Here is a 7,175-nt window from a genome sequence, read left to right as displayed (position 1 = left end):
TCCGCGGCATGTGGGATCTTCCCGGACCGGGGCACGAACCCGTGTCCCCTGCATCGGCAGGCGGACTCTCAACCACTGCGCCACCAGGCAAGCCCCAAACTAATTTTTTAAAAGGAAGATTTCTTCCTTAATTTCATCTTAATTTCTGCAAAGTGAATAGTTGCATTTGATAGTTATCTAAGCCTCAAGTATGTTTTTTTAAAAAAGTTGATATCTCTAGATCAACAAGTTTTTAAAATATTTCTGTTAACCAAACACTATCAAAATCAAAATAAGTGAGAGTAAAAATGTTCCTCTTTATATCTGGCTCACTGTTTAATTTAGTTTGCATTGACTGTTTTTGTGAGTTGGGGACATATTATTAGACTTATTAAGGCTATCTGCAGACATATATCCTTCAAGTTTTTCAAAATGATAGTAGAATAGAAACAAGAGAACAGATTTAGCAGTGAAATCAATGCGTCCACATCTAGCTAAAATCTCTGTAAAAATCTTTAACAAAGACATCAGATTTTCTTGTTGCCAAAATGGCACCATTATCAGCAGCATAGCAAGCAAAAGATAGAATTAGTGTTGATGACAACTGGACTAGGATTATAAGAAGGCAGTGAAGACTAGTTTAGACTATCACCATGGTGGCTCAGAGTCTTTAAGGTTTACAGATACATTTGGAATGACAACCTCAAAGTGGTCTGATGGACAATGTCTTTGAATCTAGAAATTGCAATTCTTCTCAGCAATCTCCCTATGGAACCATTAAGGTTTCACAACTGCTTGGTATTCTTTTGATCATGCCTCAGTGCCTGAAAGTCAAAGTTGAGTGAACACTTTCCTTTAAACTTCTTAGACTCTGAGAAATACCACGATTATGATCTCTAACTTGGTTAACCGTTCCTCAGGGCTAAAAATCATTCTTAACTGTCTGCCTTCATCCCTAACTCAGGTTTAACAGATTCGTTTTTTTTTTTGTTTTGTTTTGTTTTTTTTGTGGTACGCGGGCCTCCCTCTGTTGTGGCCTCTCGCGTTGCGGAGCACAGGCTCCGGACGCGCAGGCCCAGCGGCCATGGCTCACGGGCCCAGCCGCTCCGCGGCACGTGGGATCCTCCCAGACCGGGGCGCGAACCCGGTTCCCCTGCATCGGCAGGCGGACGCGCAACCACTGCGCCACCAGGGAAGCCCCTAACAGATTCGTTTTCAATAAATAGTAAAGACTTAAGCTAGACCTTTATCTTAGAAGCCTCAAGTCCTTTAAAATACTAACTTATTTATCCTTCCACATCAGTTTATGAAAGGGAGAGGATAAAGGCTAAAATGTCCAACAGAAATATAGTGAAGAGGATACACCCATTTAGCTTAATTCTACTTTCTTGATTCCAGAACAGACGCAGTACACTTTTAGCCAAAGAAGGAATTCATGTTTTCATTTATTAATTAATTCACCTATTCAAAGGCCATCAATTAGACACATTCTCAACACCAAGCGTTTTACTTAGGCACATAAAACATTAAAAAAAAACTTTTAAAATAAATAAGCTGCAGTCCCAGCCATTAAAAAGGTTGGGAACTGATCATCTGATCAGTTAAGGAGCAATTACAATATAATGCAATATAGTGTGAGGACAGCTCTGATAGAAGCAACGTGGATGCTATGAGAATACCATGAAAATGGCACTCAGCCCACAGAGGGGGTGAAGGGGTGAACAAGTCAAGGAAAGCTTCACATATCAGATGATCTCAAAAGTCAGTCCACAAAGATGAGTACGGATTAATCAGGAAAAACAGGTGAAAAGAGAACATTCCTGGCAGAAAGAGCTGGAAAATTAGTAACAGTGGCCATTTTGGGAAGTGAGCTAGGTCAGTGTGGCTGGACACTAGGGAGAAGGGCCAGATGAGTGGGAGTGGCTGGTGGAAGCCAGTGGAAGCCAGGAGGTAATCACGGCTGCTTCCTATGACACTCTACCGTGTTCTGCATTGTCCTGAAAGAGGGGGACTTAAGGATTTTTAGATGGTGGGTAAGATCACCAGCCAGGTGCCTTTTGCTCAGGTTTTGGTCATACTTTTTAAGAAAGTATTTGTATGCAAATGGTACTTATGTATCCATTTCACTTCTTGCCTGCTAAAACGACCTGGATTTTTGTGATAGTTTCTTCTTACACAATAGTATGCATAGTTTTGTAAATATAGGATATCTAGATACAACCTAAGGAAAGAATTACCCATTTCCAGTTTTCCTACCTTTGTTCATGCTGTTATTTTACCTATAGCACAGTCACCACCTTTATTCTTCTATCTAAACTGCTCCAGGTTTTCAATCCTGCATCAAGGGTTTTGTTTGGTTTGGGGTTTTGTTTTGTTTGTTTTTACAAAGTTTTCTCCAACCCCATCAGACCACCCAGATTTTTCACTTCTTTTTTTTTTTTTATTTTTTAAGTCCTGCTAAATTTTTTTTTAATATAAATTTTATTTATTTATTTATGGCTGTGTTGGGTCTCCGTTTCTGTGCGAGGGCTTTCTCTAGTTGTGGCAGGCGGGGGCCACTCCTCATCGCGATGCGCGGGCCTCTCACTATCTCTTGTTGCGGAGCACAGGCTCCAGACGCGCAGGCTCAGTAATTGTGGCTCATGGGCCCAGTTGCTCCGCGGCATGTGGGATCTTCCCGGACCGGGGCTCGAACCCGTGTCCCCTGCATTGGCAGGCGGACTCTCAACCACTGCGCCACCAGGGAAGCCCCAGATTTTTCACTTCTTTAACCTATGATTTTACTTTATGAATGTGCTACATCACCATGTTATCAGTGTGATCAACATCATTGCTAATTACTTGAGTGCCCCCAAAAGTAGAGTTTGAGACAAAGACTTGGGTAATTTTTGTTTGGGCGGTGATGCCAGGAAGCCAGAGTAAGCAGTAAGGAGAGTAAGACAGAGCAGGGAAAAAAAATCTGGTAAAGTAGGTATTGTACAGCTGGTTACTGCTGTGAGCAACTGGGATTTAACCTCATTGGGAACCCTTGGCAAACCACCTAGAACGTACCACAGGATTCGTATTTAAAATCACAGCCCAGCTGACATCACCAAGAGAGAGATGCAGATGGGAGAGTGGGGAGATGGGGAGAGTAAATTCTCCTGTGAAGTCAGATTATCAAAGGGAATGAGCTGGGCGGAGAGGAGGTGGTGGCTTCAAAAGCAGTGCTTGAAATTGAGATCATAGACAGTTTCACTGTAGTTCTTCTGTTAGCTCCCTTATCGTAGGAGAGCGTCTTCTCTCCTGGTGAGAAAAGGAAGCTCAGAGTAACTACTGCCCCTCTCTGTGCCTTAACTCACTCTACCCCTGAGCAGGTTAATGGTTGATATGAATGTAAATTTGGAGGAACAACCCATGCTTCACTCAGCTCCACCCTTTTTCCTTTTGGAAGTACCTCCTTCCAGAGAGTACCAGCTCTCCTGTGCCCTCGTATTGTAAGGATGCAGGGCTACCTCTGTCATGGGAGGGAGGGGAAGAAGAAAGGCCTGCTCCTGCCCAGTGCTGCTAGGGACAACAAGCTTCTTAATTCTTGGGTTCAAAATTGGAAGTTCACTTGGCTTACGAACCTAAAATTCTCATGGAAGATGGAAAAGGGAATTACTGCTGAGAATTTGAAACACCAAGCTGATCGTATCCTAGGATATATGCCTCTTCGAGGTGGCAGAATCTTCAGCTTAAAAAAAAATTTTTTTTTTTTTTGATTAAGAAGAACAAGCCTAAGAGTCAAGTGTGAGTGAACCTAGAACCCATATAGGAAAGAGCCTTCTTCTTATAGAGGCTAATCTAAAGGCATAAACAGGACTGTTTTGAAGCCAAGAGTGGAAGAGCGTGTGCTATCAAAACAATCATAAACTCATCATTTAGGATCTAGTATGCTTGCAGGCAATACTAAAAAGAACATGGTTTTGGAGTAAAACAAAGATCCCAATTCTACTTTTGCCATTTGCATGTAAGCTTCTTTAAACATCATTTTCTCATCTATAAAATGGGGCACTAACACCAAACTTGCCAGGATATTATGAAGATTAGAAATGTGTATGTAAATGTATCACAGCACCTTGTGTTTACAAGGTAATCACGTAATAAATGGAAGCTAGAAGAAGATGTCTCATTATAAAATGAGAAAAGTGATAGAGACAGACAAAATGACCGTGCCATGATTTAAACCTATGCCAAGAAAAGGAAGTACAGGAAACTTGCCTCAGTTGGATATAGTTTGCTTTCCCCAATTATTCACAGCATAAGGAGGTTTAGTTCTATCCTAGAGACACGAGCCAGCCTCGCATGGGCAATGTGGGGAAAGTGGGCCTCCTGAAAGAGAGGAAGCTGGTGTCTGTGGACCTCAATACATGTCTCAAGGAGTTAACCTGAGTCCTCAGGTTATAGCAGATCTGAGAATATACCTAGCATCAGTTTAAAATCTAAATATGACAAAATGCGAACTCTGTCTAAACATTTCATTTTTGTTTTCTGAATCCTTATTAACAGATACCCCTAACTTAGACGCCACTGAAAAAATATTCATGAGCCTATAAACATCTTTTGAAATGTACTCAGCTAAATCAAAATATGTTTAAGCAAATCTATTCCAATCTTTGGTAATCCCCATACACTAATATTTCTCTATTTTAAATAATTTAAATCAGAAATTTCACTAACATACTGAGATAAAATGTTAATCAATATGGTAACCGTGTATAAAATGAATTTTGTCATAAAAATAAAAATATTTATTCATTCACTAAATATTGACTGCATGCCGAATAAGTGTACTGATCTTGGCACCAAAAATACAGCATGCAGGCCCTTCTTTTGGTTTCTCCTTGATGCTAAAAAGATTCAATTGCAAACCAATTTGTTCAACTGTAATTCAAAAATGGTAAATCAATCAAAGGGTGATTGGAGAATTGTGGCAGGTTTTGGAGTCCCATCAAGGAGACAGTCTGGTGTAACAAACAAAGGATGGACTCTCCTTTAGAGACCTGGACCCTAACTAACAGTTCCACTTTTTAGGTTTTTTGGTAAGTTACGTATTGACTCTGTACCTCAGTCTTGGTCTGAAAGATGGTCAGAATAAGCATCAGAGAAAATTTGTACAAAAAATAATTTTAACTAGATTGCAAAAGCAACCAATTATGAAAAAATTAACTAGTGAATGTGTTCATCTCATGCCTTAAAGACTTAACGCTATGAAGAGAATTGATTTAATTCACATCATCCGCATCTGCCTTTTAACAGTTCAAAAGGCTTCTTCCTACTTTTGATGTTTTCTTGCCAAAGCATGTTTTTATTTTCAACCCTACTGCTATTATCGGGATGGCAGACATTTCTTTTCTACCAAACTAGAGAGAAAAATTCACTAGATTCATTTAGTTTTTCTCTAGGTATCTCTAAAAGTTACTAAAGTAAACTTTATCTCCACATTTATTTTAATTAATCCCTATTCAAGGATTTTCTCTGAGAACACAACCACAGCTTTTCCCAAGGATACCATCATTGACTGTCATTTACAAAGCAAACCCTTTTGCGTTTGCTCAGGTTGCACACTTATACAACCATTTCATTCCAAGGATCGCTGAGACCTTTGCTGGCATACACACCACTAAGCAAACACAACGTATGGAAATTCAGATTGACCCAAAAGATAAATGGAGAATATTTTTCTTTACAGAAGGAATTGCTATAGGCTTTATTCTGCCTACGCTGATGCATATCATCAAACACATTTAAAAAAAATTATTAAATGCTACCTGTAAGTCCACTCTGTTAGGTGCAGTGGAGAATGACTGACTGCCCCCAAGGAATTTACAATTAGAGCTGGGTAGAGCTACATAAAAAACTAACTGTATCTCAAAAACTTTAAATCAATTAGAAATAGGGGTTCAACCAACATACTGTAAATGTGGAAAAAAGAATAATACATTCTGATTGAAATATTAGTGAAGATTTAGTAATTATCATATCATAAGCATTAACATATCAGAAACATTTTGATAAATTGGTGCAACAGACTGTCTTGGTGGCCTGCTCATATCTCCTACCATCCCTTTTACTGGTTTGGTTGATGTACCCAAACCCTAGTCGCTGTAGGGTGCTTCAGCTAACAGTTCACACCGCCAATCCTCCGTGGAGGCGTGCCTGTGGATGACTGAAGCTACCTTTTTTAGTTTGTTTTATTTTATTTTATTTTACCATCTTTATTGGAGCATAATTGCTTTACAATGGTGTGTTAGTTTCTGCTTAATAACAGAGTGAATCAACTATACATATACACATATCCCCATATCTCCTCCCTCTTGCGTCTCCCTCCCACCCTCCCTATCCCAACCCTCTAGATGGTCACAAAGCACAGAGCTGATCACCCTGTGCTATGTGGTTGCTTCCCACTAGCTATCTATTTTACCTTTCATAGTGTAAAGATGTCCATGCCCCTCTCTCATTTCGTCCCAGCTTACCCTTCCTCCTCCCCATGTCCTCAAGTCCATTCTCTACATCTGCATCATTATTCCTGTCCTACCCCTAGGTTCTTCAGAACCACTTTTTTTTTTTTTAGATTCCATATATATGTGTTAGCATACGGTATTTATTTTTCTCTTTCTGACTTACTTCACTCTGTATGACAGTCTCTCTAGGTCCATCCACCTCACTACAAATAACTCAATTTCGTTTCCTTTTATGGCTCAGTAATATTCCATTGTATATATGTGCCGCATCTGCTTTATCCATTCATCTGTTGATGGACACTTAGGTTGCTTTCATGTATTGTAAATAGAGCTGCAATGAACATAATGGTACATGACTTTTTTTGAATTATGGTTTTCTCAGGGTATATGCCCAGTAGTGGGATTGCTGGGTCATATGGTAGTTCTATTTTTAGTTTTTTAAGGAACCTCCATACTGCTCTCCATAGTGGCTGTATCAATTTACATTCCCACCAACTGTGCAAGAGGGTTTCCTTTTCTCCACACCCTCACCAGCATTTGCTGTTTCTAGATTTTTTGATGATGGCCATTCTGACCAGTGTGAGGTGATACGTCATTGCAGTTTTGATTTGCATTTCTCTAATGACTAGTGATGTTGAGCATCTTTTCATGTGTTTGTTGGCAATCTGTATATCTTCTTTGGAGAAATGTCTACTTAGGTCTTCTGCCCAT

Source organism: Physeter macrocephalus, chromosome 5 (genome assembly GCF_002837175.3).
Source record: "Physeter macrocephalus isolate SW-GA chromosome 5, ASM283717v5, whole genome shotgun sequence".
In the NCBI taxonomy this organism is placed as follows: Eukaryota; Metazoa; Chordata; class Mammalia; order Artiodactyla; family Physeteridae; genus Physeter; species Physeter macrocephalus.
Note: the sequence above shows the minus strand (reverse complement) of the source record.